Source organism: Schistocerca gregaria, chromosome 3 (assembly GCF_023897955.1).
Source record: "Schistocerca gregaria isolate iqSchGreg1 chromosome 3, iqSchGreg1.2, whole genome shotgun sequence".
NCBI classification, from domain to species: domain Eukaryota; kingdom Metazoa; phylum Arthropoda; class Insecta; order Orthoptera; family Acrididae; genus Schistocerca; species Schistocerca gregaria.
In genome coordinates this window covers 314,488,892-314,516,117 of record NC_064922.1, presented here as the reverse complement: position 1 = coordinate 314,516,117, position 27,226 = coordinate 314,488,892, and the positions used below count along the sequence as shown (strand labels likewise).

The following is a 27,226-nucleotide window of genomic DNA, read 5'->3' as shown; positions in this document are numbered from 1 at the left end:
GACACTAACTAGAGTGGTTAGCTACATTCACCTCCCTGGCAGTGTCTTGCAGTCCTCCAAGCCTCTTGACTATGGGTATGTGGCTCGATAACAAGTGAATAGACGCCGCATCTCTCTCGCCGTCAGGTGTAGCCGCGAATCATACTTAACGCAGCTTTGTGCACGCGTCAGCGTAGCGTCAGTCGAGCAAAGTCGGGACAAGTCGCATAAGAGGAGCAACAAAAACTCACGTTTCCGGTACCGGGAATCGAACCCGGGCCTCCTGGGTGAGAGCCAGGTATCCTAGCCACTAGACTACACCGGATTACGACGCCAGTGCTCTTCCTGCGAACGCAGCAACCAGCCACGATTAACTGACGACAACTGTAAGAAATACACTCTTTCACGTTATAGAACGGCATCCTCTGGACGCATTTCATGGAGACGAACGCCAGCAGTGACGAGAGCAAAAGGCGCCTACAAATCCTGTCGTTGCTCCACGTACTGTTCTACGACAATTCACGAAGCAGACGCTCACGCCTTGTTGTGCTGTTTCCTTTGCGGGCAATGGGTGCAGCTGTCTTCGACGCAGGAAACATTACACGTTTAGCAGCTGTGGGGTTGGAACCCACGCCTCCGAAGTGACTGGTGCCTAAAACCAGCGCCTTAGACCGCTCGGCCACTCTACCTACACAACACGCGCGACACAGGAGCTGCGTCCTAGCCCACGACAACACACAGCAACGGCACAAAAATGAGACGTCAAAATTGGCAACGGTGGGATTCGAACCCACGCCTCCGAAGAGACTGGTGACTAAAACCAGCGCCTTAGACCGCTCGGCCACGTTACCGTTATAGCGCCGACGACAATACGTTTCCTTTGTACTACAAAGATCACTTCGAAATGGAAATATCTCGGCAATCGCTGTAACATGTATTTCCTCTGCTCTCCCATTGGAAGCGTCTCTTTAGGCCATCCACAACAAGAAAATGCCGTGCCCGCCGTGTGGTAGCGGCGCCACTTGTCTGAAGCTGTCGTAGTTAAGGCGACAGCATCAAGAGACGTTTTCGTGCCGTGACCAGGTTTCGAACGCACGCGTCCGAAGAGACTGGTGCCTAAAACAAGCGCCTTAGATCGCTCGGCCACGCTACCTGCGCTACCTTCGGCCCCAGTGTTCCTAGCATTTGTAGAAACGGTGCACGCCACAGCTTCCTGCTCCGCTGTTCATCCAATCCGTCGCACCTCAAACAACTGCCCTTTTCGACTACAGAGAGCAGCGGACGTCTGCGCCTCACGGCCGCCGGCATTACGTGTTGGCGATGAAGTGGTAGTACAAACTGCGGACTGCGGAACACGAGTGAAAAATCAAGAAAGCACTGTGATTTCGAGTACTCGTGCACTATCGTCACTGCAACGGTAGCAAGGCAAAACTTTCAAAATTGCCGTGACCAGGATTCGAACCTGGGTTATTGCGGCCACAACGCAATGTCCTAACCACTAGACGATCACGGCCACGCACGCGCCCACGGAGGCAGCTGGCTGGAGTGCAAGTGGCGATACACAGCAAAGCCTAGGCCAAGGTGGACGCCACAGCAGTGTAGACACGGTCTCCATCACGTGTATACGAGTAAATGAACGTGCCTGCGCTGTCAGGACACTAACTAGAGTGGTTAGCTACATTCACCTCCCTGGCAGTGTCTTGCAGTCCTCCAAGCCTCTTGACTATGGGTATGTGGCTCGATAACAAGTGAATAGACGCCGCATCTCTCTCGCCGTCAGGTGCAGCCGCGAATCATACTTAACGCAGCTTTGTGCACGCGTCAGCGTAGCGTCAGTCGAGCAAAGTCGAGACAAGTCGCATTAGAGGAGCAACAAAAACTCACGTTTCCGGTACCGGGAATCGAACCCGGGCCTCCTGGGTGAGAGCCAGGTATCCTAGCCACTAGACTACACCGGATAACGACGCCAGTGCTCTTCCTGCGAACGCAGCAACCAGCCACGATTAACTGACGACAACTGTAAGAAATACACTCTTTCACGTTATAGAACGGCATCGTGTGGACGCATTTCATGGAGACGAACGCCAGCAGTGACGAGAGCAAAAGGCGCCTACAAATCCTGTCGTTGCTCCACGTACTGTTCTACGACAATTCACGAAGCAGACGCTCACGCCTTATTGTGCTGTTTCCTTTGCGGGCAGTGGGTGCAGCTGTCTTCGACGCAGGAAACATTACACGTTTAGCAGCTGTGGGGTTGGAACCCACGCTTCCGAAGTGACTGTTGCCTAAAACCAGCGCCTTAGACCGCTAGGCCACTCTACCTACACAACACGCGCGACACAGGAGCTGCGTCCTAGCCCACGACAACACACAGCAACGGCACAAAAATGAGACGTCAAAATTGGCAACGGTGGGATTCGAACCCACGCCTCCGAAGACACTGGTGCCTAAAACCAGCGCCTTAGACCGCTCGGCCACGTTACCGTTATAGCGCCGACGACAATACGTTTCCTTAGTACTACAAAGATCACTTCGAATTGAAATATCTCGGCAATCGCTGTAACATGTATTTCCTCTGCTCTCCCATTGGAAGCGTCTCTTTAGGCCATCCACAACAAGAAAATGCCGTGCCCGCCGTGTGGTAGCGGCGCCACTTGTCTGAAGCTGTCGTAGTTAAGGCGACAGCATCAAGAGACGTTTTCGTGCCGTGACCAGGTTTCGAACGCACGCGTCCGAAGAGACTGGTGCCTAAAACAAGCGCCTTAGATCGCTCGGCCACGCTACCTGCGCTACCTTCGGCCCCAGTGTTCCTAGCATTTGTAGAAACGGTGCACGCCACAGCTTCCTGCTCCGCTGTTCATCCAATCCGTCGCACCTCAAACCACTGCCCTTTTCGACTACAGAGAGCAGCGGACGTCTGCGCCTCACGGCCGCCGGCATTACGTGTTGGCGATGAAGTGGTAGTACAAACTGCGGACTGCGGAACACGAGTGAAAAATCAAGAAAGCACTGTGATTTCGAGTACTCGTGCACTATCGTCACTGCAACGGTAGCAAGGCAAAACTTTCAAAATTGCCGTGACCAGGATTCGAACCTGGGTTATTGCGGCCACAACGCAATGTCCTAACCACTAGACGATCACGGCCACGCACGCGCCCACGGAGGCAGCTGGCTGGAGTGCAAGTGGCGATACACAGCAAAGCCTAGGCCAAGGTGTACGCCACAGCAGTGTCAGACACGGTCTCCATCACGTGTATACGAGTAAATGAACGTGCCTGCGCTGTCAGGACACTAACTAGAGTGGTTAGCTACATTCACCTCCCTGGCAGTGTCTTGCAGTCCTCCAAGCCTCTTGACTATGGGTATGTGGCTCGATAACAAGTGAATAGACGCCGCATCTCTCTCGCCGTCAGGTGCAGCCGCGAATCATACTTAACGCAGCTTTGTGCACGCGTCAGCGTAGCGTCAGTCGAGCAAAGTCGAGACAAGTCGCATTAGAGGAGCAACAAAAACTCACGTTTCCGGTACCGGGAATCGAACCCGGGCCTCCTGGGTGAGAGCCAGGTATCCTAGCCACTAGACTACACCGGATAACGACGCCAGTGCTCTTCCTGCGAACGCAGCAACCAGCCACGATTAACTGACGACAACTGTAAGAAATACACTCTTTCACGTTATAGAACGGCATCCTCTGGACGCATTTCATGGAGACGAACGCCAGCAGTGACGAGAGCAAAAGGCGCCTACAAATCCTGTCGTTGCTCCACGTACTGTTCTACGACAATTCACGAAGCAGACGCTCACGCCTTGTTGTGCTGTTTCCTTTGCGGGCAGTGGGTGCAGCTGTCTTCGACGCAGGAAACATTACACGTTTAGCAGCTGTGGGGTTGGAACCCACGCTTCCGAAGTGACTGGTGCCTAAAACCAGCGCCTTAGACCGCTAGGCCACTCTACCTACACAACACGCGCGACACAGGAGCTGCGTCCTAGCCCACGACAACACACAGCAACGGCACAAAAATGAGACGTCAAAATTGGCAACGGTGTGATTCGAACCCACGCCTCCGAAGAGACTGGTGCCTAAAACCAGCGCCTTAGACCGCTCGGCCACGTTACCGTTATAGCGCCGACGACAATACGTTTCCTTAGTACTACAAAGATCACTTCGAATTGAAATATCTCGGCAATCGCTGTAACATGTATTTCCTCTGCTCTCCCATTGGAAGCGTCTCTTTAGGCCATCCACAACAAGAAAATGCCGTGCCCGCCGTGTGGTAGCGGCGCCACTTGTCTGAAGCTGTCGTAGTTAAGGCGACAACATCAAGAGACGTTTTCGTGCCGTGACCAGGTTTCGAACGCACGCGTCCGAAGAGACTGGTGCCTAAAACAAGCGCCTTAGATCGCTCGGCCACGCTACCTGCGCTACCTTCGGCCCCAGTGTTCCTAGCATTTGTAGAAACGGTGCACGCCACAGCTTCCTGCTCCGCTGTTCATCCAATCCGTCGCACCTCAAACCACTGCCCTTTTCGACTACAGAGAGCAGCGGACGTCTGCGCCTCACGGCCGCCGGCATTACGTGTTGGCGATGAAGTGGTAGTACAAACTGCGGACTGCGGAACACGAGTGAAAAATCAAGAAAGCACTGTGATTTCGAGTACTCGTGCACTATCGTCACTGCAACGGTAGCAAGGCAAAACTTTCAAAATTGCCGTGACCAGGATTCGAACCTGGGTTATTGCGGCCACAACGCAATGTCCTAACCACTAGACGATCACGGCCACGCACGCGCCCACGGAGGCAGCTGGCTGGAGTGCAAGTGGCGATACACAGCAAAGCCTAGGCCAAGGTGTACGCCACAGCAGTGTCAGACACGGTCTCCATCACGTGTATACGAGTAAATGAACGTGCCTGCGCTGTCAGGACACTAACTAGAGTGGTTAGCTACATTCACCTCCCTGGCAGTGTCTTGCAGTCCTCCAAGCCTCTTGACTATGGGTATGTGGCTCGATAACAAGTGAATAGACGCCGCATCTCTCTCGCCGTCAGGTGCAGCCGCGAATCATACTTAACGCAGCTTTGTGCACGCGTCAGCGTAGCGTCAGTCGAGCAAAGTCGAGACAAGTCGCATTAGAGGAGCAACAAAAACTCACGTTTCCGGTACCGGGAATCGAACCCGGGCCTCCTGGGTGAGAGCCAGGTATCCTAGCCACTAGACTACACCGGATAACGACGCCAGTGCTCTTCCTGCGAACGCAGCAACCAGCCACGATTAACTGACGACAACTGTAAGAAATACACTCTTTCACGTTATAGAACGGCATCCTCTGGACGCATTTCATGGAGACGAACGCCAGCAGTGACGAGAGCAAAAGGCGCCTACAAATCCTGTCGTTGCTCCACGTACTGTTCTACGACAATTCACGAAGCAGACGCTCACGCCTTGTTGTGCTGTTTCCTTTGCGGGCAGTGGGTGCAGCTGTCTTCGACGCAGGAAACATTACACGTTTAGCAGCTGTGGGGTTGGAACCCACGCTTCCGAAGTGACTGGTGCCTAAAACCAGCGCCTTAGACCGCTAGGCCACTCTACCTACACAACACGCGCGACACAGGAGCTGCGTCCTAGCCCACGACAACACACAGCAACGGCACAAAAATGAGACGTCAAAATTGGCAACGGTGGGATTCGAACCCACGCCTCCGAAGAGACTGGTGCCTAAAACCAGCGCCTTAGACCGCTCGGCCACGTTACCGTTATAGCGCCGACGACAATACGTTTCCTTAGTACTACAAAGATCACTTCGAATTGAAATATCTCGGCAATCGCTGTAACATGTATTTCCTCTGCTCTCCCATTGGAAGCGTCTCTTTAGGCCATCCACAACAAGAAAATGCCGTGCCCGCCGTGTGGTAGCGGCGCCACTTGTCTGAAGCTGTCGTAGTTAAGGCGACAGCATCAAGAGACGTTTTCGTGCCGTGACCAGGTTTCGAACGCACGCGTCCGAAGAGACTGGTGCCTAAAACAAGCGCCTTAGATCGCTCGGCCACGCTACCTGCGCTACCTTCGGCCCCAGTGTTCCTAGCATTTGTAGAAACGGTGCACGCCACAGCTTCCTGCTCCGCTGTTCATCCAATCCGTCGCACCTCAAACCACTGCCCTTTTCGACTACAGAGAGCAGCGGACGTCTGCGCCTCACGGCCGCCGGCATTACGTGTTGGCGATGAAGTGGTAGTACAAACTGCGGACTGCGGAACACGAGTGAAAAATCAAGAAAGCACTGTGATTTCGAGTACTCGTGCACTATCGTCACTGCAACGGTAGCAAGGCAAAACTTTCAAAATTGCCGTGACCAGGATTCGAACCTGGGTTATTGCGGCCACAACGCAATGTCCTAACCACTAGACGATCACGGCCACGCACGCGCCCACGGAGGCAGCTGGCTGGAGTGCAAGTGGCGATACACAGCAAAGCCTAGGCCAAGGTGTACGCCACAGCAGTGTCAGACACGGTCTCCATCACGTGTATACGAGTAAATGAACGTGCCTGCGCTGTCAGGACACTAACTAGAGTGGTTAGCTACATTCACCTCCCTGGCAGTGTCTTGCAGTCCTCCAAGCCTCTTGACTATGGGTATGTGGCTCGATAACAAGTGAATAGACGCCGCATCTCTCTCGCCGTCAGGTGCAGCCGCGAATCATACTTAACGCAGCTTTGTGCACGCGTCAGCGTAGCGTCAGTCGAGCAAAGTCGAGACAAGTCGCATTAGAGGAGCAACAAAAACTCACGTTTCCGGTACCGGGAATCGAACCCGGGCCTCCTGGGTGAGAGCCAGGTATCCTAGCCACTAGACTACACCGGATAACGACGCCAGTGCTCTTCCTGCGAACGCAGCAACCAGCCACGATTAACTGACGACAACTGTAAGAAATACACTCTTTCACGTTATAGAACGGCATCCTGTGGACGCATTTCATGGAGACGAACGCCAGCAGTGACGAGAGCAAAAGGCGCCTACAAATCCTGTCGTTGCTCCACGTACTGTTCTACGACAATTCACGAAGCAGACGCTCACGCCTTGTTGTGCTGTTTCCTTTGCGGGCAGTGGGTGCAGCTGTCTTCGACGCAGGAAACATTACACGTTTAGCAGCTGTGGGGTTGGAACCCACGCTTCCGAAGTGACTGGTGCCTAAAACCAGCGCCTTAGACCGCTAGGCCACTCTACCTACACAACACGCGCGACACAGGAGCTGCGTCCTAGCCCACGACAACACACAGCAACGGCACAAAAATGAGACGTCAAAATTGGCAACGGTGGGATTCGAACCCACGCCTCCGAAGACACTGGTGCCTAAAACCAGCGCCTTAGACCGCTCGGCCACGTTACCGTTATAGCGCCGACGACAATACGTTTCCTTAGTACTACAAAGATCACTTCGAATTGAAATATCTCGGCAATCGCTGTAACATGTATTTCCTCTGCTCTCCCATTGGAAGCGTCTCTTTAGGCCATCCACAACAAGAAAATGCCGTGCCCGCCGTGTGGTAGCGGCGCCACTTGTCTGAAGCTGTCGTAGTTAAGGCGACAGCATCAAGAGACGTTTTCGTGCCGTGACCAGGTTTCGAACGCACGCGTCCGAAGAGACTGGTGCCTAAAACAAGCGCCTTAGATCGCTCGGCCACGCTACCTGCGCTACCTTCGGCCCCAGTGTTCCTAGCATTTGTAGAAACGGTGCACGCCACAGCTTCCTGCTCCGCTGTTCATCCAATCCGTCGCACCTCAAACCACTGCCCTTTTCGACTACAGAGAGCAGCGGACGTCTGCGCCTCACGGCCGCCGGCATTACGTGTTGGCGATGAAGTGGTAGTACAAACTGCGGACTGCGGAACACGAGTGAAAAATCAAGAAAGCACTGTGATTTCGAGTACTCGTGCACTATCGTCACTGCAACGGTAGCAAGGCAAAACTTTCAAAATTGCCGTGACCAGGATTCGAACCTGGGTTATTGCGGCCACAACGCAATGTCCTAACCACTAGACGATCACGGCCACGCACGCGCCCACGGAGGCAGCTGGCTGGAGTGCAAGTGGCGATACACAGCAAAGCCTAGGCCAAGGTGTACGCCACAGCAGTGTCAGACACGGTCTCCATCACGTGTATACGAGTAAATGAACGTGCCTGCGCTGTCAGGACACTAACTAGAGTGGTTAGCTACATTCACCTCCCTGGCAGTGTCTTGCAGTCCTCCAAGCCTCTTGACTATGGGTATGTGGCTCGATAACAAGTGAATAGACGCCGCATCTCTCTCGCCGTCAGGTGCAGCCGCGAATCATACTTAACGCAGCTTTGTGCACGCGTCAGCGTAGCGTCAGTCGAGCAAAGTCGAGACAAGTCGCATTAGAGGAGCAACAAAAACTCACGTTTCCGGTACCGGGAATCGAACCCGGGCCTCCTGGGTGAGAGCCAGGTATCCTAGCCACTAGACTACACCGGATAACGACGCCAGTGCTCTTCCTGCGAACGCAGCAACCAGCCACGATTAACTGACGACAACTGTAAGAAATACACTCTTTCACGTTATAGAACGGCATCCTCTGGACGCATTTCATGGAGACGAACGCCAGCAGTGACGAGAGCAAAAGGCGCCTACAAATCCTGTCGTTGCTCCACGTACTGTTCTACGACAATTCACGAAGCAGACGCTCACGCCTTGTTGTGCTGTTTCCTTTGCGGGCAGTGGGTGCAGCTGTCTTCGACGCAGGAAACATTACACGTTTAGCAGCTGTGGGGTTGGAACCCACGCTTCCGAAGTGACTGGTGCCTAAAACCAGCGCCTTAGACCGCTAGGCCACTCTACCTACACAACACGCGCGACACAGGAGCTGCGTCCTAGCCCACGACAACACACAGCAACGGCACAAAAATGAGACGTCAAAATTGGCAACGGTGTGATTCGAACCCACGCCTCCGAAGAGACTGGTGCCTAAAACCAGCGCCTTAGACCGCTCGGCCACGTTACCGTTATAGCGCCGACGACAATACGTTTCCTTAGTACTACAAAGATCACTTCGAATTGAAATATCTCGGCAATCGCTGTAACATGTATTTCCTCTGCTCTCCCATTGGAAGCGTCTCTTTAGGCCATCCACAACAAGAAAATGCCGTGCCCGCCGTGTGGTAGCGGCGCCACTTGTCTGAAGCTGTCGTAGTTAAGGCGACAACATCAAGAGACGTTTTCGTGCCGTGACCAGGTTTCGAACGCACGCGTCCGAAGAGACTGGTGCCTAAAACAAGCGCCTTAGATCGCTCGGCCACGCTACCTGCGCTACCTTCGGCCCCAGTGTTCCTAGCATTTGTAGAAACGGTGCACGCCACAGCTTCCTGCTCCGCTGTTCATCCAATCCGTCGCACCTCAAACCACTGCCCTTTTCGACTACAGAGAGCAGCGGACGTCTGCGCCTCACGGCCGCCGGCATTACGTGTTGGCGATGAAGTGGTAGTACAAACTGCGGACTGCGGAACACGAGTGAAAAATCAAGAAAGCACTGTGATTTCGAGTACTCGTGCACTATCGTCACTGCAACGGTAGCAAGGCAAAACTTTCAAAATTGCCGTGACCAGGATTCGAACCTGGGTTATTGCGGCCACAACGCAATGTCCTAACCACTAGACGATCACGGCCACGCACGCGCCCACGGAGGCAGCTGGCTGGAGTGCAAGTGGCGATACACAGCAAAGCCTAGGCCAAGGTGTACGCCACAGCAGTGTCAGACACGGTCTCCATCACGTGTATACGAGTAAATGAACGTGCCTGCGCTGTCAGGACACTAACTAGAGTGGTTAGCTACATTCACCTCCCTGGCAGTGTCTTGCAGTCCTCCAAGCCTCTTGACTATGGGTATGTGGCTCGATAACAAGTGAATAGACGCCGCATCTCTCTCGCCGTCAGGTGCAGCCGCGAATCATACTTAACGCAGCTTTGTGCACGCGTCAGCGTAGCGTCAGTCGAGCAAAGTCGAGACAAGTCGCATTAGAGGAGCAACAAAAACTCACGTTTCCGGTACCGGGAATCGAACCCGGGCCTCCTGGGTGAGAGCCAGGTATCCTAGCCACTAGACTACACCGGATAACGACGCCAGTGCTCTTCCTGCGAACGCAGCAACCAGCCACGATTAACTGACGACAACTGTAAGAAATACACTCTTTCACGTTATAGAACGGCATCCTCTGGACGCATTTCATGGAGACGAACGCCAGCAGTGACGAGAGCAAAAGGCGCCTACAAATCCTGTCGTTGCTCCACGTACTGTTCTACGACAATTCACGAAGCAGACGCTCACGCCTTGTTGTGCTGTTTCCTTTGCGGGCAGTGGGTGCAGCTGTCTTCGACGCAGGAAACATTACACGTTTAGCAGCTGTGGGGTTGGAACCCACGCTTCCGAAGTGACTGGTGCCTAAAACCAGCGCCTTAGACCGCTAGGCCACTCTACCTACACAACACGCGCGACACAGGAGCTGCGTCCTAGCCCACGACAACACACAGCAACGGCACAAAAATGAGACGTCAAAATTGGCAACGGTGGGATTCGAACCCACGCCTCCGAAGAGACTGGTGCCTAAAACCAGCGCCTTAGACCGCTCGGCCACGTTACCGTTATAGCGCCGACGACAATACGTTTCCTTAGTACTACAAAGATCACTTCGAATTGAAATATCTCGGCAATCGCTGTAACATGTATTTCCTCTGCTCTCCCATTGGAAGCGTCTCTTTAGGCCATCCACAACAAGAAAATGCCGTGCCCGCCGTGTGGTAGCGGCGCCACTTGTCTGAAGCTGTCGTAGTTAAGGCGACAGCATCAAGAGACGTTTTCGTGCCGTGACCAGGTTTCGAACGCACGCGTCCGAAGAGACTGGTGCCTAAAACAAGCGCCTTAGATCGCTCGGCCACGCTACCTGCGCTACCTTCGGCCCCAGTGTTCCTAGCATTTGTAGAAACGGTGCACGCCACAGCTTCCTGCTCCGCTGTTCATCCAATCCGTCGCACCTCAAACCACTGCCCTTTTCGACTACAGAGAGCAGCGGACGTCTGCGCCTCACGGCCGCCGGCATTACGTGTTGGCGATGAAGTGGTAGTACAAACTGCGGACTGCGGAACACGAGTGAAAAATCAAGAAAGCACTGTGATTTCGAGTACTCGTGCACTATCGTCACTGCAACGGTAGCAAGGCAAAACTTTCAAAATTGCCGTGACCAGGATTCGAACCTGGGTTATTGCGGCCACAACGCAATGTCCTAACCACTAGACGATCACGGCCACGCACGCGCCCACGGAGGCAGCTGGCTGGAGTGCAAGTGGCGATACACAGCAAAGCCTAGGCCAAGGTGTACGCCACAGCAGTGTCAGACACGGTCTCCATCACGTGTATACGAGTAAATGAACGTGCCTGCGCTGTCAGGACACTAACTAGAGTGGTTAGCTACATTCACCTCCCTGGCAGTGTCTTGCAGTCCTCCAAGCCTCTTGACTATGGGTATGTGGCTCGATAACAAGTGAATAGACGCCGCATCTCTCTCGCCGTCAGGTGCAGCCGCGAATCATACTTAACGCAGCTTTGTGCACGCGTCAGCGTAGCGTCAGTCGAGCAAAGTCGAGACAAGTCGCATTAGAGGAGCAACAAAAACTCACGTTTCCGGTACCGGGAATCGAACCCGGGCCTCCTGGGTGAGAGCCAGGTATCCTAGCCACTAGACTACACCGGATAACGACGCCAGTGCTCTTCCTGCGAACGCAGCAACCAGCCACGATTAACTGACGACAACTGTAAGAAATACACTCTTTCACGTTATAGAACGGCATCCTGTGGACGCATTTCATGGAGACGAACGCCAGCAGTGACGAGAGCAAAAGGCGCCTACAAATCCTGTCGTTGCTCCACGTACTGTTCTACGACAATTCACGAAGCAGACGCTCACGCCTTGTTGTGCTGTTTCCTTTGCGGGCAGTGGGTGCAGCTGTCTTCGACGCAGGAAACATTACACGTTTAGCAGCTGTGGGGTTGGAACCCACGCTTCCGAAGTGACTGGTGCCTAAAACCAGCGCCTTAGACCGCTAGGCCACTCTACCTACACAACACGCGCGACACAGGAGCTGCGTCCTAGCCCACGACAACACACAGCAACGGCACAAAAATGAGACGTCAAAATTGGCAACGGTGGGATTCGAACCCACGCCTCCGAAGACACTGGTGCCTAAAACCAGCGCCTTAGACCGCTCGGCCACGTTACCGTTATAGCGCCGACGACAATACGTTTCCTTAGTACTACAAAGATCACTTCGAATTGAAATATCTCGGCAATCGCTGTAACATGTATTTCCTCTGCTCTCCCATTGGAAGCGTCTCTTTAGGCCATCCACAACAAGAAAATGCCGTGCCCGCCGTGTGGTAGCGGCGCCACTTGTCTGAAGCTGTCGTAGTTAAGGCGACAGCATCAAGAGACGTTTTCGTGCCGTGACCAGGTTTCGAACGCACGCGTCCGAAGAGACTGGTGCCTAAAACAAGCGCCTTAGATCGCTCGGCCACGCTACCTGCGCTACCTTCGGCCCCAGTGTTCCTAGCATTTGTAGAAACGGTGCACGCCACAGCTTCCTGCTCCGCTGTTCATCCAATCCGTCGCACCTCAAACCACTGCCCTTTTCGACTACAGAGAGCAGCGGACGTCTGCGCCTCACGGCCGCCGGCATTACGTGTTGGCGATGAAGTGGTAGTACAAACTGCGGACTGCGGAACACGAGTGAAAAATCAAGAAAGCACTGTGATTTCGAGTACTCGTGCACTATCGTCACTGCAACGGTAGCAAGGCAAAACTTTCAAAATTGCCGTGACCAGGATTCGAACCTGGGTTATTGCGGCCACAACGCAATGTCCTAACCACTAGACGATCACGGCCACGCACGCGCCCACGGAGGCAGCTGGCTGGAGTGCAAGTGGCGATACACAGCAAAGCCTAGGCCAAGGTGTACGCCACAGCAGTGTCAGACACGGTCTCCATCACGTGTATACGAGTAAATGAACGTGCCTGCGCTGTCAGGACACTAACTAGAGTGGTTAGCTACATTCACCTCCCTGGCAGTGTCTTGCAGTCCTCCAAGCCTCTTGACTATGGGTATGTGGCTCGATAACAAGTGAATAGACGCCGCATCTCTCTCGCCGTCAGGTGCAGCCGCGAATCATACTTAACGCAGCTTTGTGCACGCGTCAGCGTAGCGTCAGTCGAGCAAAGTCGAGACAAGTCGCATTAGAGGAGCAACAAAAACTCACGTTTCCGGTACCGGGAATCGAACCCGGGCCTCCTGGGTGAGTGCCAGGTATCCTAGCAACTAGACTACACCGGATAACGACGCCAGTGCTCTTCCTGCGAACGCAGCAACCAGCCACGATTAACTGACGACAACTGTAAGAAATACACTCTTTCACGTTATAGAACGGCATCCTCTGGACGCATTTCATGGAGACGAACGCCAGCAGTGACGAGAGCAAAAGGCGCCTACAAATCCTGTCGTTGCTCCACGTACTGTTCTACGACAATTCACGAAGCAGACGCTCACGCCTTGTTGTGCTGTTTCCTTTGCGGGCAGTGGGTGCAGCTGTCTTCGACGCAGGAAACATTACACGTTTAGCAGCTGTGGGGTTGGAACCCACGCTTCCGAAGTGACTGGTGCCTAAAACCAGCGCCTTAGACCGCTAGGCCACTCTACCTACACAACACGCGCGACACAGGAGCTGCGTCCTAGCCCACGACAACACACAGCAACGGCACAAAAATGAGACGTCAAAATTGGCAACGGTGGGATTCGAACCCACGCCTCCGAAGACACTGGTGCCTAAAACCAGCGCCTTAGACCGCTCGGCCACGTTACCGTTATAGCGCCGACGACAATACGTTTCCTTAGTACTACAAAGATCACTTCGAATTGAAATATCTCGGCAATCGCTGTAACATGTATTTCCTCTGCTCTCCCATTGGAAGCGTCTCTTTAGGCCATCCACAACAAGAAAATGCCGTGCCCGCCGTGTGGTAGCGGCGCCACTTGTCTGAAGCTGTCGTAGTTAAGGCGACAGCATCAAGAGACGTTTTCGTGCCGTGACCAGGTTTCGAACGCACGCGTCCGAAGAGACTGGTGCCTAAAACAAGCGCCTTAGATCGCTCGGCCACGCTACCTGCGCTACCTTCGGCCCCACTGTTCCTAGCATTTGTAGAAACGGTGCACGCCACAGCTTCCTGCTCCGCTGTTCATCCAATCCGTCGCACCTCAAACCACTGCCCTTTTCGACTACAGAGAGCAGCGGACGTCTGCGCCTCACGGCCGCCGGCATTACGTGTTGGCGATGAAGTGGTAGTACAAACTGCGGACTGCGGAACACGAGTGAAAAATCAAGAAAGCACTGTGATTTCGAGTACTCGTGCACTATCGTCACTGCAACGGTAGCAAGGCAAAACTTTCAAAATTGCCGTGACCAGGATTCGAACCTGGGTTATTGCGGCCACAACGCAATGTCCTAACCACTAGACGATCACGGCCACGCACGCGCCCACGGAGGCAGCTGGCTGGAGTGCAAGTGGCGATACACAGCAAAGCCTAGGCCAAGGTGTACGCCACAGCAGTGTCAGACACGGTCTCCATCACGTGTATACGAGTAAATGAACGTGCCTGCGCTGTCAGGACACTAACTAGAGTGGTTAGCTACATTCACCTCCCTGGCAGTGTCTTGCAGTCCTCCAAGCCTCTTGACTATGGGTATGTGGCTCGATAACAAGTGAATAGACGCCGCATCTCTCTCGCCGTCAGGTGCAGCCGCGAATCATACTTAACGCAGCTTTGTGCACGCGTCAGCGTAGCGTCAGTCGAGCAAAGTCGAGACAAGTCGCATTAGAGGAGCAACAAAAACTCACGTTTCCGGTACCGGGAATCGAACCCGGGCCTCCTGGGTGAGAGCCAGGTATCCTAGCCACTAGACTACACCGGATAACGACGCCAGTGCTCTTCCTGCGAACGCAGCAAGCAGCCACGATTAACTGACGACAACTGTAAGAAATACACTCTTTCACGTTATAGAACGGCATCCTGTGGACGCATTTCATGGAGACGAACGCCAGCAGTGACGAGAGCAAAAGGCGCCTACAAATCCTGTCGTTGCTCCACGTACTGTTCTACGACAATTCACGAAGCAGACGCTCACGCCTTGTTGTGCTGTTTCCTTTGCGGGCAGTGGGTGCAGCTGTCTTCGACGCAGGAAACATTACACGTTTAGCAGCTGTGGGGTTGGAACCCACGCTTCCGAAGTGACTGGTGCCTAAAACCAGCGCCTTAGACCGCTAGGCCACTCTACCTACACAACACGCGCGACACAGGAGCTGCGTCCTAGCCCACGACAACACACAGCAACGGCACAAAAATGAGACGTCAAAATTGGCAACGGTGGGATTCGAACCCACGCCTCCGAAGACACTGGTGCCTAAAACCAGCGCCTTAGACCGCTCGGCCACGTTACCGTTATAGCGCCGACGACAATACGTTTCCTTAGTACTACAAAGATCACTTCGAATTGAAATATCTCGGCAATCGCTGTAACATGTATTTCCTCTGCTCTCCCATTGGAAGCGTCTCTTTAGGCCATCCACAACAAGAAAATGCCGTGCCCGCCGTGTGGTAGCGGCGCCACTTGTCTGAAGCTGTCGTAGTTAAGGCGACAGCATCAAGAGACGTTTTCGTGCCGTGACCAGGTTTCGAACGCACGCGTCCGAAGAGACTGGTGCCTAAAACAAGCGCCTTAGATCGCTCGGCCACGCTACCTGCGCTACCTTCGGCCCCAGTGTTCCTAGCATTTGTAGAAACGGTGCACGCCACAGCTTCCTGCTCCGCTGTTCATCCAATCCGTCGCACCTCAAACCACTGCCCTTTTCGACTACAGAGAGCAGCGGACGTCTGCGCCTCACGGCCGCCGGCATTACGTGTTGGCGATGAAGTGGTAGTACAAACTGCGGACTGCGGAACACGAGTGAAAAATCAAGAAAGCACTGTGATTTCGAGTACTCGTGCACTATCGTCACTGCAACGGTAGCAAGGCAAAACTTTCAAAATTGCCGTGACCAGGATTCGAACCTGGGTTATTGCGGCCACAACGCAATGTCCTAACCACTAGACGATCACGGCCACGCACGCGCCCACGGAGGCAGCTGGCTGGAGTGCAAGTGGCGATACACAGCAAAGCCTAGGCCAAGGTGTACGCCACAGCAGTGTCAGACACGGTCTCCATCACGTGTATACGAGTAAATGAACGTGCCTGCGCTGTCAGGACACTAACTAGAGTGGTTAGCTACATTCACCTCCCTGGCAGTGTCTTGCAGTCCTCCAAGCCTCTTGACTATGGGTATGTGGCTCGATAACAAGTGAATAGACGCCGCATCTCTCTCGCCGTCAGGTGCAGCCGCGAATCATACTTAACGCAGCTTTGTGCACGCGTCAGCGTAGCGTCAGTCGAGCAAAGTCGAGACAAGTCGCATTAGAGGAGCAACAAAAACTCACGTTTCCGGTACCGGGAATCGAACCCGGGCCTCCTGGGTGAGAGCCAGGTATCCTAGCCACTAGACTACACCGGATAACGACGCCAGTGCTCTTCCTGCGAACGCAGCAACCAGCCACGATTAACTGACGACAACTGTAAGAAATACACTCTTTCACGTTATAGAACGGCATCCTGTGGACGCATTTCATGGAGACGAACGCCAGCAGTGACGAGAGCAAAAGGCGCCTACAAATCCTGTCGTTGCTCCACGTACTGTTCTACGACAATTCACGAAGCAGACGCTCACGCCTTGTTGTGCTGTTTCCTTTGCGGGCAGTGGGTGCAGCTGTCTTCGACGCAGGAAACATTACACGTTTAGCAGCTGTGGGGTTGGAACCCACGCTTCCGAAGTGACTGGTGCCTAAAACCAGCGCCTTAGACCGCTCGGCCACTCTACCTACACAACACGCGCGACACAGGAGCTGCGTCCTAGCCCACGACAACACACAGCAACGGCACAAAAATGAGACGTCAAAATTGGCAACGGTGGGATTCGAACCCACGCCTCCGAAGACACTGGTGCCTAAAACCAGCGCCTTAGACCGCTCGGCCACGTTACCGTTATAGCGCCGACGACAATACGTTTCCTTAGTACTACAAAGATCACTTCGAATTGAAATATCTCGGCAATCGCTGTAACATGTATTTCCTCTGCTCTCCCATTGGAAGCGTCTCTTTAGGCCATCCACAACAAGAAAATGCCGTGCCCGCCGTGTGGTAGCGGCGCCACTTGTCTGAAGCTGTCGTAGTTAAGGCGACAGCATCAAGAGACGTTTTCGTGCCGTGACCAGGTTTCGAACGCACGCGTCCGAAGAGACTGGTGCCTAAAACAAGCGCCTTAGATCGCTCGGCCACGCTACCTGCGCTACCTTCGGCCCCAGTGTTCCTAGCATTTGTAGAAACGGTGCACGCCACAGCTTCCTGCTCCGCTGTTCATCCAATCCGTCGCACCTCAAACCACTGCCCTTTTCGACTACAGAGAGCAGCGGACGTCTGCGCCTCACGGCCGCCGGCATTACGTGTTGGCGATGAAGTGGTAGTACAAACTGCGGACTGCGGAACACGAGTGAAAAATCAAGAAAGCACTGTGATTTCGAGTACTCGTGCACTATCGTCACTGCAACGGTAGCAAGGCAAAACTTTCAAAATTGCCGTGACCAGGATTCGAACCTGGGTTATTGCGGCCACAACGCAATGTCCTAACCACTAGACGATCACGGCCACGCACGCGCCCACGGAGGCAGCTGGCTGGAGTGCAAGTGGCGATACACAGCAAAGCCTAGGCCAAGGTGTACGCCACAGCAGTGTCAGACACGGTCTCCATCACGTGTATACGAGTAAATGAACGTGCCTGCGCTGTCAGGACACTAACTAGAGTGGTTAGCTACATTCACCTCCCTGGCAGTGTCTTGCAGTCCTCCAAGCCTCTTGACTATGGGTATGTGGCTCGATAACAAGTGAATAGACGCCGCATCTCTCTCGCCGTCAGGTGCAGCCGCGAATCATACTTAACGCAGCTTTGTGCACGCGTCAGCGTAGCGTCAGTCGAGCAAAGTCGGGACAAGTCGCATAAGAGGAGCAACAAAAACTCACGTTTCCGGTACCGGGAATCGAACCCGGGCCTCCTGGGTGAGAGCCAGGTATCCTAGCCACTAGACTACACCGGATAACGACGCCCGTGCTCTTCCTGCGAACGCAGCAACCAGCCACGATTAACTGACGACAACTGTAAGAAATACACTCTTTCACGTTATAGAACGGCATCCTGTGGACGCATTTCATGGAGACGAACGCCAGCAGTGACGAGAGCAAAAGGCGCCTACAAATCCTGTCGTTGCTCCACGTACTGTTCTACGACAATTCACGAAGCAGACGCTCACGCCTTGTTGTGCTGTTTCCTTTGCGGGCAGTGGGTGCAGCTGTCTTCGACGCAGGAAACATTACACGTTTAGCAGCTGTGGGGTTGGAACCCACGCTTCCGAAGTGACTGGTGCCTAAAACCAGCGCCTTAGACCGCTAGGCCACTCTACCTACACAACACGCGCGACACAGGAGCTGCGTCCTAGCCCACGACAACACACAGCAACGGCACAAAAATGAGACGTCAAAATTGGCAACGGTGGGATTCGAACCCACGCCTCCGAAGACACTGGTGCCTAAAACCAGCGCCTTAGACCGCTCGGCCACGTTACCGTTATAGCGCCGACGACAATACGTTTCCTTAGTACTACAAAGATCACTTCGAATTGAAATATCTCGGCAATCGCTGTAACATGTATTTCCTCTGCTCTCCCATTGGAAGCGTCTCTTTAGGCCATCCACAACAAGAAAATGCCGTGCCCGCCGTGTGGTAGCGGCGCCACTTGTCTGAAGCTGTCGTAGTTAAGGCGACAGCATCAAGAGACGTTTTCGTGCCGTGACCAGGTTTCGAACGCACGCGTCCGAAGAGACTGGTGCCTAAAACAAGCGCCTTAGATCGCTCGGCCACGCTACCTGCGCTACCTTCGGCCACAGTGTTCCTAGCATTTGTAGAAACGGTGCACGCCACAGCTTCCTGCTCCGCTGTTCATCCAATCCGTCGCACCTCAAACCACTGCCCTTTTCGACTACAGAGAGCAGCGGACGTCTGCGCCTCACGGCCGCCGGCATTACGTGTTGGCGATGAAGTGGTAGTACAAACTGCGGACTGCGGAACACGAGTGAAAAATCAAGAAAGCACTGTGATTTCGAGTACTCGTGCACTATCGTCACTGCAACGGTAGCAAGGCAAAACTTTCAAAATTGCCGTGACCAGGATTCGAACCTGGGTTATTGCGGCCACAACGCAATGTCCTAACCACTAGACGATCACGGCCACGCACGCGCCCACGGAGGCAGCTGGCTGGAGTGCAAGTGGCGATACACAGCAAAGCCTAGGCCAAGGTGTACGCCACAGCAGTGTCAGACACGGTCTCCATCACGTGTATACGAGTAAATGAACGTGCCTGCGCTGTCAGGACACTAACTAGAGTGGTTAGCTACATTCACCTCCCTGGCAGTGTCTTGCAGTCCTCCAAGCCTCTTGACTATGGGTATGTGGCTCGATAACAAGTGAATAGACGCCGCATCTCTCTCGCCGTCAGGTGCAGCCGCGAATCATACTTAACGCAGCTTTGTGCACGCGTCAGCGTAGCGTCAGTCGAGCAAAGTCGAGACAAGTCGCATTAGAGGAGCAACAAAAACTCACGTTTCCGGTACCGGGAATCGAACCCGGGCCTCCTGGGTGAGAGCCAGGTATCCTAGCCACTAGACTACACCGGATAACGACGCCCGTGCTCTTCCTGCGAACGCAGCAACCAGCCACGATTAACTGACGACAACTGTAAGAAATACACTCTTTCACGTTATAGAACGGCATCCTGTGGACGCATTTCATGGAGACGAACGCCAGCAGTGACGAGAGCAAAAGGCGCCTACAAATCCTGTCGTTGCTCCACGTACTGTTCTACGACAATTCACGAAGCAGACGCTCACGCCTTGTTGTGCTGTTTCCTTTGCGGGCAGTGGGTGCAGCTGTCTTCGACGCAGGAAACATTACACGTTTAGCAGCTGTGGGGTTGGAACCCACGCTTCCGAAGTGACTGGTGCCTAAAACCAGCGCCTTAGACCGCTAGGCCACTCTACCTACACAACACGCGCGACACAGGAGCTGCGTCCTAGCCCACGACAACACACAGCAACGGCACAAAAATGAGACGTCAAAATTGGCAACGGTGGGATTCGAACCCACGCCTCCGAAGACACTGGTGCCTAAAACCAGCGCCTTAGACCGCTCGGCCACGTTACCGTTATAGCGCCGACGACAATACGTTTCCTTAGTACTACAAAGATCACTTCGAATTGAAATATCTCGGCAATCGCTGTAACATGTATTTCCTCTGCTCTCCCATTGGAAGCGTCTCTTTAGGCCATCCACAACAAGAAAATGCCGTGCCCGCCGTGTGGTAGCGGCGCCACTTGTCTGAAGCTGTCGTAGTTAAGGCGACAGCATCAAGAGACGTTTTCGTGCCGTGACCAGGTTTCGAACGCACGCGTCCGAAGAGACTGGTGCCTAAAACAAGCGCCTTAGATCGCTCGGCCACGCTACCTGCGCTACCTTCGGCCCCAGTGTTCCTAGCATTTGTAGAAACGGTGCACGCCACAGCTTCCTGCTCCGCTGTTCATCCAATCCGTCGCACCTCAAACCACTGCCCTTTTCGACTACAGAGAGCAGCGGACGTCTGCGCCTCACGGCCGCCGGCATTACGTGTTGGCGATGAAGTGGTAGTACAAACTGCGGACTGCGGAACACGAGTGAAAAATCAAGAAAGCACTGTGATTTCGAGTACTCGTGCACTATCGTCACTGCAACGGTAGCAAGGCAAAACTTTCAAAATTGCCGTGACCAGGATTCGAACCTGGGTTATTGCGGCCACAACGCAATGTCCTAACCACTAGACGATCACGGCCACGCACGCGCCCACGGAGGCAGCTGGCTGGAGTGCAAGTGGCGATACACAGCAAAGCCTAGGCCAAGGTGTACGCCACAGCAGTGTCAGACGCGGTCTCCATCACGTGTATACGAGTAAATGAACGTGCCTGCGCTGTCAGGACACTAACTAGAGTGGTTAGCTACATTCACCTCCCTGGCAGTGTCTTGCAGTCCTCCAAGCCTCTTGACTATGGGTATGTGGCTCGATAACAAGTGAATAGACGCCGCATCTCTCTCGCCGTCAGGTGCAGCCGCGAATCATACTTAACGCAGCTTTGTGCACGCGTCAGCGTAGCGTCAGTCGAGCAAAGTCGAGACAAGTCGCATTAGAGGAGCAACAAAAACTCACGTTTCCGGTACCGGGAATCGAACCCGGGCCTCCTGGGTGAGAGCCAGGTATCCTAGCCACTAGACTACACCGGATAACGACGCCAGTGCTCTTCCTGCGAACGCAGCAACCAGCCACGATTAACTGACGACAACTGTAAGAAATACACTCTTTCACGTTATAGAACGGCATCCTGTGGACGCATTTCATGGAGACGAACGCCAGCAGTGACGAGAGCAAAAGGCGCCTACAAATCCTGTCGTTGCTCCACGTACTGTTCTACGACAATTCACGAAGCAGACGCTCACGCCTTGTTGTGCTGTTTCCTTTGCGGGCAGTGGGTGCAGCTGTCTTCGACGCAGGAAACATTACACGTTTAGCAGCTGTGGGGTTGGAACCCACGCTTCCGAAGTGACTGGTGCCTAAAACCAGCGCCTTAGACCGCTAGGCCACTCTACCTACACAACACGCGCGACACAGGAGCTGCGTCCTAGCCCACGACAACACACAGCAACGGCACAAAAATGAGACGTCAAAATTGGCAACGGTGGGATTCGAACCCACGCCTCCGAAGACACTGGTGCCTAAAACCAGCGCCTTAGACCGCTCGGCCACGTTACCGTTATAGCGCCGACGACAATACGTTTCCTTAGTACTACAAAGATCACTTCGAATTGAAATATCTCGGCAATCGCTGTAACATGTATTTCCTCTGCTCTCCCATTGGAAGCGTCTCTTTAGGCCATCCACAACAAGAAAATGCCGTGCCCGCCGTGTGGTAGCGGCGCCACTTGTCTGAAGCTGTCGTAGTTAAGGCGACAGCATCAAGAGACGTTTTCGTGCCGTGACCAGGTTTCGAACGCACGCGTCCGAAGAGACTGGTGCCTAAAACAAGCGCCTTAGATCGCTCGGCCACGCTACCTGCGCTACCTTCGGCCACAGTGTTCCTAGCATTTGTAGAAACGGTGCACGCCACAGCTTCCTGCTCCGCTGTTCATCCAATCCGTCGCACCTCAAACCACTGCCCTTTTCGACTACAGAGAGCAGCGGACGTCTGCGCCTCACGGCCGCCGGCATTACGTGTTGGCGATGAAGTGGTAGTACAAACTGCGGACTGCGGAACACGAGTGAAAAATCAAGAAAGCACTGTGATTTCGAGTACTCGTGCACTATCGTCACTGCAACGGTAGCAAGGTAAAACTTTCAAAATTGCCGTGACCAGGATTCGAACCTGGGTTATTGCGGCCACAACGCAATGTCCTAACCACTAGACGATCACGGCCACGCACGCGCCCACGGAGGCAGCTGGCTGGAGTGCAAGTGGCGATACACAGCAAAGCCTAGGCCAAGGTGTACGCCACAGCAGTGTCAGACACGGTCTCCATCACGTGTATACGAGTAAATGAACGTGCCTGCGCTGTCAGGACACTAACTAGAGTGGTTAGCTACATTCACCTCCCTGGCAGTGTCTTGCAGTCCTCCAAGCCTCTTGACTATGGGTATGTGGCTCGATAACAAGTGAATAGACGCCGCATCTCTCTCGCCGTCAGGTGCAGCCGCGAATCATACTTAACGCAGCTTTGTGCACGCGTCAGCGTAGCGTCAGTCGAGCAAAGTCGAGACAAGTCGCATTAGAGGAGCAACAAAAACTCACGTTTCCGGTACCGGGAATCGAACCCGGGCCTCCTGGGTGAGAGCCAGGTATCCTAGCCACTAGACTACACCGGATAACGACGCCAGTGCTCTTCCTGCGAACGCAGCAACCAGCCACGATTAACTGACGACAACTGTAAGAAATACACTCTTTCACGTTATAGAACGGCATCCTGTGGACGCATTTCATGGAGACGAACGCCAGCAGTGACGAGAGCAAAAGGCGCCTACAAATCCTGTCGTTGCTCCACGTACTGTTCTACGACAATTCACGAAGCAGACGCTCACGCCTTGTTGTGCTGTTTCCTTTGCGGGCAGTGGGTGCAGCTGTCTTCGACGCAGGAAACATTACACGTTTAGCAGCTGTGGGGTTGGAACCCACGCTTCCGAAGTGACTGGTGCCTAAAACCAGCGCCTTAGACCGCTAGGCCACTCTACCTACACAACACGCGCGACACAGGAGCTGCGTCCTAGCCCACGACAACACACAGCAACGGCACAAAAATGAGACGTCAAAATTGGCAACGGTGGGATTCGAACCCACGCCTCCGAAGACACTGGTGCCTAAAACCAGCGCCTTAGACCGCTCGGCCACGTTACCGTTACAGCGCCGACGACAATACGTTTCCTTAGTACTACAAAGATCACTTCGAATTGAAATATCTCGGCAATCGCTGTAACATGTATTTCCTCTGCTCTCCCATTGGAAGCGTCTCTTTAGGCCATCCACAACAAGAAAATGCCGTGCCCGCCGTGTGGTAGCGGCGCCACTTGTCTGAAGCTGTCGTAGTTAAGGCGACAGCATCAAGAGACGTTTTCGTGCCGTGACCAGGTTTCGAACGCACGCGTCCGAAGAGACTGGTGCCTAAAACAAGCGCCTTAGATCGCTCGGCCACGCTACCTGCGCTACCTTCGGCCCCAGTGTTCCTAGCATTTGTAGAAACGGTGCACGCCACAGCTTCCTGCTCCGCTGTTCATCCAATCCGTCGCACCTCAAACCACTGCCCTTTTCGACTACAGAGAGCAGCGGACGTCTGCGCCTCACGGCCGCCGGCATTACGTGTTGGCGATGAAGTGGTAGTACAAACTGCGGACTGCGGAACACGAGTGAAAAATCAAGAAAGCACTGTGATTTCGAGTACTCGTGCACTATCGTCACTGCAACGGTAGCAAGGCAAAACTTTCAAAATTGCCGTGACCAGGATTCGAACCTGGGTTATTGCGGCCACAACGCAATGTCCTAACCACTAGACGATCACGGCCACGCACGCGCCCACGGAGGCAGCTGGCTGGAGTGCAAGTGGCGATACACAGCAAAGCCTAGGCCAAGGTGTACGCCACAGCAGTGTCAGACACGGTCTCCATCACGTGTATACGAGTAAATGAACGTGCCTGCGCTGTCAGGACACTAACTAGAGTGGTTAGCTACATTCACCTCCCTGGCAGTGTCTTGCAGTCCTCCAAGCCTCTTGACTATGGGTATGTGGCTCGATAACAAGTGAATAGACGCCGCATCTCTCTCGCCGTCAGGTGCAGCCGCGAATCATACTTAACGCAGCTTTGTGCACGCGTCAGCGTAGCGTCAGTCGAGCAAAGTCGAGACAAGTCGCATTAGAGGAGCAACAAAAACTCACGTTTCCGGTACCGGGAATCGAACCCGGGCCTCCTGGGTGAGAGCCAGGTATCCTAGCCACTAGACTACACCGGATAACGACGCCAGTGCTCTTCCTGCGAACGCAGCAACCAGCCACGATTAACTGACGACAACTGTAAGAAATACACTCTTTCACGTTATAGAACGGCATCCTGTGGACGCATTTCATGGAGACGAACGCCAGCAGTGACGAGAGCAAAAGGCGCCTACAAATCCTGTCGTTGCTCCACGTACTGTTCTACGACAATTCACGAAGCAGACGCTCACGCCTTGTTGTGCTGTTTCCTTTGCGGGCAGTGGGTGCAGCTGTCTTCGACGCAGGAAACATTACACGTTTAGCAGCTGTGGGGTTGGAACCCACGCTTCCGAAGTGACTGGTGCCTAAAACCAGCGCCTTAGACCGCTAGGCCACTCTACCTACACAACACGCGCGACACAGGAGCTGCGTCCTAGCCCACGACAACACACAGCAACGGCACAAAAATGAGACGTCAAAATTGGCAACGGTGGGATTCGAACCCACGCCTCCGAAGACACTGGTGCCTAAAACCAGCGCCTTAGACCGCTCGGCCACGTTACCGTTATAGCGCCGACGACAATACGTTTCCTTAGTACTACAAAGATCACTTCGAATTGAAATATCTCGGCAATCGCTGTAACATGTATTTCCTCTGCTCTCCCATTGGAAGCGTCTCTTTAGGCCATCCACAACAAGAAAATGCCGTGCCCGCCGTGTGGTAGCGGCGCCACTTGTCTGAAGCTGTCGTAGTTAAGGCGACAGCATCAAGAGACGTTTTCGTGCCGTGACCAGGTTTCGAACGCACGCGTCCGAAGAGACTGGTGCCTAAAACAAGCGCCTTAGATCGCTCGGCCACGCTACCTGCGCTACCTTCGGCCCCAGTGTTCCTAGCATTTGTAGAAACGGTGCACGCCACAGCTTCCTGCTCCGCTGTTCATCCAATCCGTCGCACCTCAAACCACTGCCCTTTTCGACTACAGAGAGCAGCGGACGTCTGCGCCTCACGGCCGCCGGCATTACGTGTTGGCGATGAAGTGGTAGTACAAACTGCGGACTGCGGAACACGAGTGAAAAATCAAGAAAGCACTGTGATTTCGAGTACTCGTGCACTATCGTCACTGCAACGGTAGCAAGGCAAAACTTTCAAAATTGCCGTGACCAGGATTCGAACCTGGGTTATTGCGGCCACAACGCAATGTCCTAACCACTAGACGATCACGGCCACGCACGCGCCCACGGAGGCAGCTGGCTGGAGTGCAAGTGGCGATACACAGCAAAGCCTAGGCCAAGGTGTACGCCACAGCAGTGTCAGACACGGTCTCCATCACGTGTATACGAGTAAATGAACGTGCCTGCGCTGTCAGGACACTAACTAGAGTGGTTAGCTACATTCACCTCCCTGGCAGTGTCTTGCAGTCCTCCAAGCCTCTTGACTATGGGTATGTGGCTCGATAACAAGTGAATAGACGCCGCATCTCTCTCGCCGTCAGGTGCAGCCGCGAATCATACTTAACGCAGCTTTGTGCACGCGTCAGCGTAGCGTCAGTCGAGCAAAGTCGAGACAAGTCGCATTAGAGGAGCAACAAAAACTCACGTTTCCGGTACCGGGAATCGAACCCGGGCCTCCTGGGTGAGAGCCAGGTATCCTAGCCACTAGACTACACCGGATAACGACGCCAGTGCTCTTCCTGCGAACGCAGCAACCAGCCACGATTAACTGACGACAACTGTAAGAAATACACTCTTTCACGTTATAGAACGGCATCCTGTGGACGCATTTCATGGAGACGAACGCCAGCAGTGACGAGAGCAAAAGGCGCCTACAAATCCTGTCGTTGCTCCACGTACTGTTCTACGACAATTCACGAAGCAGACGCTCACGCCTTGTTGTGCTGTTTCCTTTGCGGGCAGTGGGTGCAGCTGTCTTCGACGCAGGAAACATTACACGTTTAGCAGCTGTGGGGTTGGAACCCACGCTTCCGAAGTGACTGGTGCCTAAAACCAGCGCCTTAGACCGCTAGGCCACTCTACCTACACAACACGCGCGACACAGGAGCTGCGTCCTAGCCCACGACAACACACAGCAACGGCACAAAAATGAGACGTCAAAATTGGCAACGGTGGGATTCGAACCCACGCCTCCGAAGACACTGGTGCCTAAAACCAGCGCCTTAGACCGCTCGGCCACGTTACCGTTATAGCGCCGACGACAATACGTTTCCTTAGTACTACAAAGATCACTTCGAATTGAAATATCTCGGCAATCGCTGTAACATGTATTTCCTCTGCTCTCCCATTGGAAGCGTCTCTTTAGGCCATCCACAACAAGAAAATGCCGTGCCCGCCGTGTGGTAGCGGCGCCACTTGTCTGAAGCTGTCGTAGTTAAGGCGACAGCATCAAGAGACGTTTTCGTGCCGTGACCAGGTTTCGAACGCACGCGTCCGAAGAGACTGGTGCCTAA

At 53.9% G+C, this 27,226-nt stretch overlaps 49 non-coding genes across 49 annotated transcripts; all 49 read right to left on the bottom strand.

Annotated features, from left to right (window-relative positions):
* Positions 1-232: 232 nt before the first annotated feature.
* On the bottom strand, positions 233-304 carry Trnae-cuc (transfer RNA glutamic acid (anticodon CUC)). The gene has a single exon. It is a non-coding gene; the product is annotated as a tRNA-Glu (tRNA).
* A 1,116-nt stretch (positions 305-1,420) lies between these two features.
* Positions 1,421-1,492, bottom strand: Trnah-gug (transfer RNA histidin (anticodon GUG)). Its single transcript has one exon. It is a non-coding gene; the product is annotated as a tRNA-His (tRNA).
* A 373-nt stretch (positions 1,493-1,865) lies between these two features.
* Positions 1,866-1,937, bottom strand: Trnae-cuc (transfer RNA glutamic acid (anticodon CUC)). Its single transcript has one exon. It is a non-coding gene; the product is annotated as a tRNA-Glu (tRNA).
* A 444-nt stretch (positions 1,938-2,381) lies between these two features.
* Positions 2,382-2,463, bottom strand: Trnal-uag (transfer RNA leucine (anticodon UAG)). Its single transcript has one exon. It is a non-coding gene; the product is annotated as a tRNA-Leu (tRNA).
* A 589-nt stretch (positions 2,464-3,052) lies between these two features.
* Trnah-gug (transfer RNA histidin (anticodon GUG)) lies at positions 3,053-3,124 on the bottom strand. Its single transcript has one exon. It is a non-coding gene; the product is annotated as a tRNA-His (tRNA).
* Positions 3,125-3,498: 374 nt separating this feature from the next.
* Trnae-cuc (transfer RNA glutamic acid (anticodon CUC)) lies at positions 3,499-3,570 on the bottom strand. Its single transcript has one exon. It is a non-coding gene; the product is annotated as a tRNA-Glu (tRNA).
* A 444-nt stretch (positions 3,571-4,014) lies between these two features.
* On the bottom strand, positions 4,015-4,096 carry Trnal-uag (transfer RNA leucine (anticodon UAG)). The gene has a single exon. It is a non-coding gene; the product is annotated as a tRNA-Leu (tRNA).
* Positions 4,097-4,685: 589 nt separating this feature from the next.
* Trnah-gug (transfer RNA histidin (anticodon GUG)) lies at positions 4,686-4,757 on the bottom strand. Its single transcript has one exon. It is a non-coding gene; the product is annotated as a tRNA-His (tRNA).
* Positions 4,758-5,131: 374 nt separating this feature from the next.
* Positions 5,132-5,203, bottom strand: Trnae-cuc (transfer RNA glutamic acid (anticodon CUC)). The gene has a single exon. It is a non-coding gene; the product is annotated as a tRNA-Glu (tRNA).
* A 444-nt stretch (positions 5,204-5,647) lies between these two features.
* Trnal-uag (transfer RNA leucine (anticodon UAG)) lies at positions 5,648-5,729 on the bottom strand. Its single transcript has one exon. It is a non-coding gene; the product is annotated as a tRNA-Leu (tRNA).
* Positions 5,730-6,318: 589 nt separating this feature from the next.
* On the bottom strand, positions 6,319-6,390 carry Trnah-gug (transfer RNA histidin (anticodon GUG)). The gene has a single exon. It is a non-coding gene; the product is annotated as a tRNA-His (tRNA).
* A 374-nt stretch (positions 6,391-6,764) lies between these two features.
* Positions 6,765-6,836, bottom strand: Trnae-cuc (transfer RNA glutamic acid (anticodon CUC)). The gene has a single exon. It is a non-coding gene; the product is annotated as a tRNA-Glu (tRNA).
* A 444-nt stretch (positions 6,837-7,280) lies between these two features.
* On the bottom strand, positions 7,281-7,362 carry Trnal-uag (transfer RNA leucine (anticodon UAG)). Its single transcript has one exon. It is a non-coding gene; the product is annotated as a tRNA-Leu (tRNA).
* Positions 7,363-7,951: 589 nt separating this feature from the next.
* Positions 7,952-8,023, bottom strand: Trnah-gug (transfer RNA histidin (anticodon GUG)). The gene has a single exon. It is a non-coding gene; the product is annotated as a tRNA-His (tRNA).
* Positions 8,024-8,397: 374 nt separating this feature from the next.
* Trnae-cuc (transfer RNA glutamic acid (anticodon CUC)) lies at positions 8,398-8,469 on the bottom strand. Its single transcript has one exon. It is a non-coding gene; the product is annotated as a tRNA-Glu (tRNA).
* Positions 8,470-8,913: 444 nt separating this feature from the next.
* On the bottom strand, positions 8,914-8,995 carry Trnal-uag (transfer RNA leucine (anticodon UAG)). Its single transcript has one exon. It is a non-coding gene; the product is annotated as a tRNA-Leu (tRNA).
* A 589-nt stretch (positions 8,996-9,584) lies between these two features.
* Trnah-gug (transfer RNA histidin (anticodon GUG)) lies at positions 9,585-9,656 on the bottom strand. The gene has a single exon. It is a non-coding gene; the product is annotated as a tRNA-His (tRNA).
* A 374-nt stretch (positions 9,657-10,030) lies between these two features.
* Positions 10,031-10,102, bottom strand: Trnae-cuc (transfer RNA glutamic acid (anticodon CUC)). The gene has a single exon. It is a non-coding gene; the product is annotated as a tRNA-Glu (tRNA).
* Positions 10,103-10,546: 444 nt separating this feature from the next.
* On the bottom strand, positions 10,547-10,628 carry Trnal-uag (transfer RNA leucine (anticodon UAG)). The gene has a single exon. It is a non-coding gene; the product is annotated as a tRNA-Leu (tRNA).
* Positions 10,629-11,217: 589 nt separating this feature from the next.
* On the bottom strand, positions 11,218-11,289 carry Trnah-gug (transfer RNA histidin (anticodon GUG)). Its single transcript has one exon. It is a non-coding gene; the product is annotated as a tRNA-His (tRNA).
* Positions 11,290-11,663: 374 nt separating this feature from the next.
* Positions 11,664-11,735, bottom strand: Trnae-cuc (transfer RNA glutamic acid (anticodon CUC)). The gene has a single exon. It is a non-coding gene; the product is annotated as a tRNA-Glu (tRNA).
* A 444-nt stretch (positions 11,736-12,179) lies between these two features.
* Positions 12,180-12,261, bottom strand: Trnal-uag (transfer RNA leucine (anticodon UAG)). Its single transcript has one exon. It is a non-coding gene; the product is annotated as a tRNA-Leu (tRNA).
* Positions 12,262-12,850: 589 nt separating this feature from the next.
* Trnah-gug (transfer RNA histidin (anticodon GUG)) lies at positions 12,851-12,922 on the bottom strand. Its single transcript has one exon. It is a non-coding gene; the product is annotated as a tRNA-His (tRNA).
* A 374-nt stretch (positions 12,923-13,296) lies between these two features.
* Trnae-cuc (transfer RNA glutamic acid (anticodon CUC)) lies at positions 13,297-13,368 on the bottom strand. The gene has a single exon. It is a non-coding gene; the product is annotated as a tRNA-Glu (tRNA).
* A 444-nt stretch (positions 13,369-13,812) lies between these two features.
* Trnal-uag (transfer RNA leucine (anticodon UAG)) lies at positions 13,813-13,894 on the bottom strand. Its single transcript has one exon. It is a non-coding gene; the product is annotated as a tRNA-Leu (tRNA).
* Positions 13,895-14,483: 589 nt separating this feature from the next.
* Positions 14,484-14,555, bottom strand: Trnah-gug (transfer RNA histidin (anticodon GUG)). Its single transcript has one exon. It is a non-coding gene; the product is annotated as a tRNA-His (tRNA).
* A 374-nt stretch (positions 14,556-14,929) lies between these two features.
* Positions 14,930-15,001, bottom strand: Trnae-cuc (transfer RNA glutamic acid (anticodon CUC)). Its single transcript has one exon. It is a non-coding gene; the product is annotated as a tRNA-Glu (tRNA).
* A 444-nt stretch (positions 15,002-15,445) lies between these two features.
* Trnal-uag (transfer RNA leucine (anticodon UAG)) lies at positions 15,446-15,527 on the bottom strand. Its single transcript has one exon. It is a non-coding gene; the product is annotated as a tRNA-Leu (tRNA).
* Positions 15,528-16,116: 589 nt separating this feature from the next.
* Trnah-gug (transfer RNA histidin (anticodon GUG)) lies at positions 16,117-16,188 on the bottom strand. Its single transcript has one exon. It is a non-coding gene; the product is annotated as a tRNA-His (tRNA).
* Positions 16,189-16,562: 374 nt separating this feature from the next.
* Positions 16,563-16,634, bottom strand: Trnae-cuc (transfer RNA glutamic acid (anticodon CUC)). The gene has a single exon. It is a non-coding gene; the product is annotated as a tRNA-Glu (tRNA).
* A 444-nt stretch (positions 16,635-17,078) lies between these two features.
* On the bottom strand, positions 17,079-17,160 carry Trnal-uag (transfer RNA leucine (anticodon UAG)). The gene has a single exon. It is a non-coding gene; the product is annotated as a tRNA-Leu (tRNA).
* A 589-nt stretch (positions 17,161-17,749) lies between these two features.
* On the bottom strand, positions 17,750-17,821 carry Trnah-gug (transfer RNA histidin (anticodon GUG)). Its single transcript has one exon. It is a non-coding gene; the product is annotated as a tRNA-His (tRNA).
* A 374-nt stretch (positions 17,822-18,195) lies between these two features.
* Positions 18,196-18,267, bottom strand: Trnae-cuc (transfer RNA glutamic acid (anticodon CUC)). Its single transcript has one exon. It is a non-coding gene; the product is annotated as a tRNA-Glu (tRNA).
* Positions 18,268-18,711: 444 nt separating this feature from the next.
* Trnal-uag (transfer RNA leucine (anticodon UAG)) lies at positions 18,712-18,793 on the bottom strand. The gene has a single exon. It is a non-coding gene; the product is annotated as a tRNA-Leu (tRNA).
* A 589-nt stretch (positions 18,794-19,382) lies between these two features.
* Trnah-gug (transfer RNA histidin (anticodon GUG)) lies at positions 19,383-19,454 on the bottom strand. The gene has a single exon. It is a non-coding gene; the product is annotated as a tRNA-His (tRNA).
* Positions 19,455-19,828: 374 nt separating this feature from the next.
* On the bottom strand, positions 19,829-19,900 carry Trnae-cuc (transfer RNA glutamic acid (anticodon CUC)). The gene has a single exon. It is a non-coding gene; the product is annotated as a tRNA-Glu (tRNA).
* A 444-nt stretch (positions 19,901-20,344) lies between these two features.
* Trnal-uag (transfer RNA leucine (anticodon UAG)) lies at positions 20,345-20,426 on the bottom strand. The gene has a single exon. It is a non-coding gene; the product is annotated as a tRNA-Leu (tRNA).
* A 589-nt stretch (positions 20,427-21,015) lies between these two features.
* On the bottom strand, positions 21,016-21,087 carry Trnah-gug (transfer RNA histidin (anticodon GUG)). The gene has a single exon. It is a non-coding gene; the product is annotated as a tRNA-His (tRNA).
* Positions 21,088-21,461: 374 nt separating this feature from the next.
* Positions 21,462-21,533, bottom strand: Trnae-cuc (transfer RNA glutamic acid (anticodon CUC)). The gene has a single exon. It is a non-coding gene; the product is annotated as a tRNA-Glu (tRNA).
* Positions 21,534-21,977: 444 nt separating this feature from the next.
* On the bottom strand, positions 21,978-22,059 carry Trnal-uag (transfer RNA leucine (anticodon UAG)). The gene has a single exon. It is a non-coding gene; the product is annotated as a tRNA-Leu (tRNA).
* Positions 22,060-22,648: 589 nt separating this feature from the next.
* Positions 22,649-22,720, bottom strand: Trnah-gug (transfer RNA histidin (anticodon GUG)). The gene has a single exon. It is a non-coding gene; the product is annotated as a tRNA-His (tRNA).
* Positions 22,721-23,094: 374 nt separating this feature from the next.
* On the bottom strand, positions 23,095-23,166 carry Trnae-cuc (transfer RNA glutamic acid (anticodon CUC)). The gene has a single exon. It is a non-coding gene; the product is annotated as a tRNA-Glu (tRNA).
* Positions 23,167-23,610: 444 nt separating this feature from the next.
* On the bottom strand, positions 23,611-23,692 carry Trnal-uag (transfer RNA leucine (anticodon UAG)). The gene has a single exon. It is a non-coding gene; the product is annotated as a tRNA-Leu (tRNA).
* A 589-nt stretch (positions 23,693-24,281) lies between these two features.
* On the bottom strand, positions 24,282-24,353 carry Trnah-gug (transfer RNA histidin (anticodon GUG)). Its single transcript has one exon. It is a non-coding gene; the product is annotated as a tRNA-His (tRNA).
* A 374-nt stretch (positions 24,354-24,727) lies between these two features.
* On the bottom strand, positions 24,728-24,799 carry Trnae-cuc (transfer RNA glutamic acid (anticodon CUC)). Its single transcript has one exon. It is a non-coding gene; the product is annotated as a tRNA-Glu (tRNA).
* Positions 24,800-25,243: 444 nt separating this feature from the next.
* On the bottom strand, positions 25,244-25,325 carry Trnal-uag (transfer RNA leucine (anticodon UAG)). Its single transcript has one exon. It is a non-coding gene; the product is annotated as a tRNA-Leu (tRNA).
* A 589-nt stretch (positions 25,326-25,914) lies between these two features.
* Positions 25,915-25,986, bottom strand: Trnah-gug (transfer RNA histidin (anticodon GUG)). The gene has a single exon. It is a non-coding gene; the product is annotated as a tRNA-His (tRNA).
* Positions 25,987-26,360: 374 nt separating this feature from the next.
* Positions 26,361-26,432, bottom strand: Trnae-cuc (transfer RNA glutamic acid (anticodon CUC)). Its single transcript has one exon. It is a non-coding gene; the product is annotated as a tRNA-Glu (tRNA).
* Positions 26,433-26,876: 444 nt separating this feature from the next.
* Trnal-uag (transfer RNA leucine (anticodon UAG)) lies at positions 26,877-26,958 on the bottom strand. Its single transcript has one exon. It is a non-coding gene; the product is annotated as a tRNA-Leu (tRNA).
* Positions 26,959-27,226: the final 268 nt, after the last annotated feature.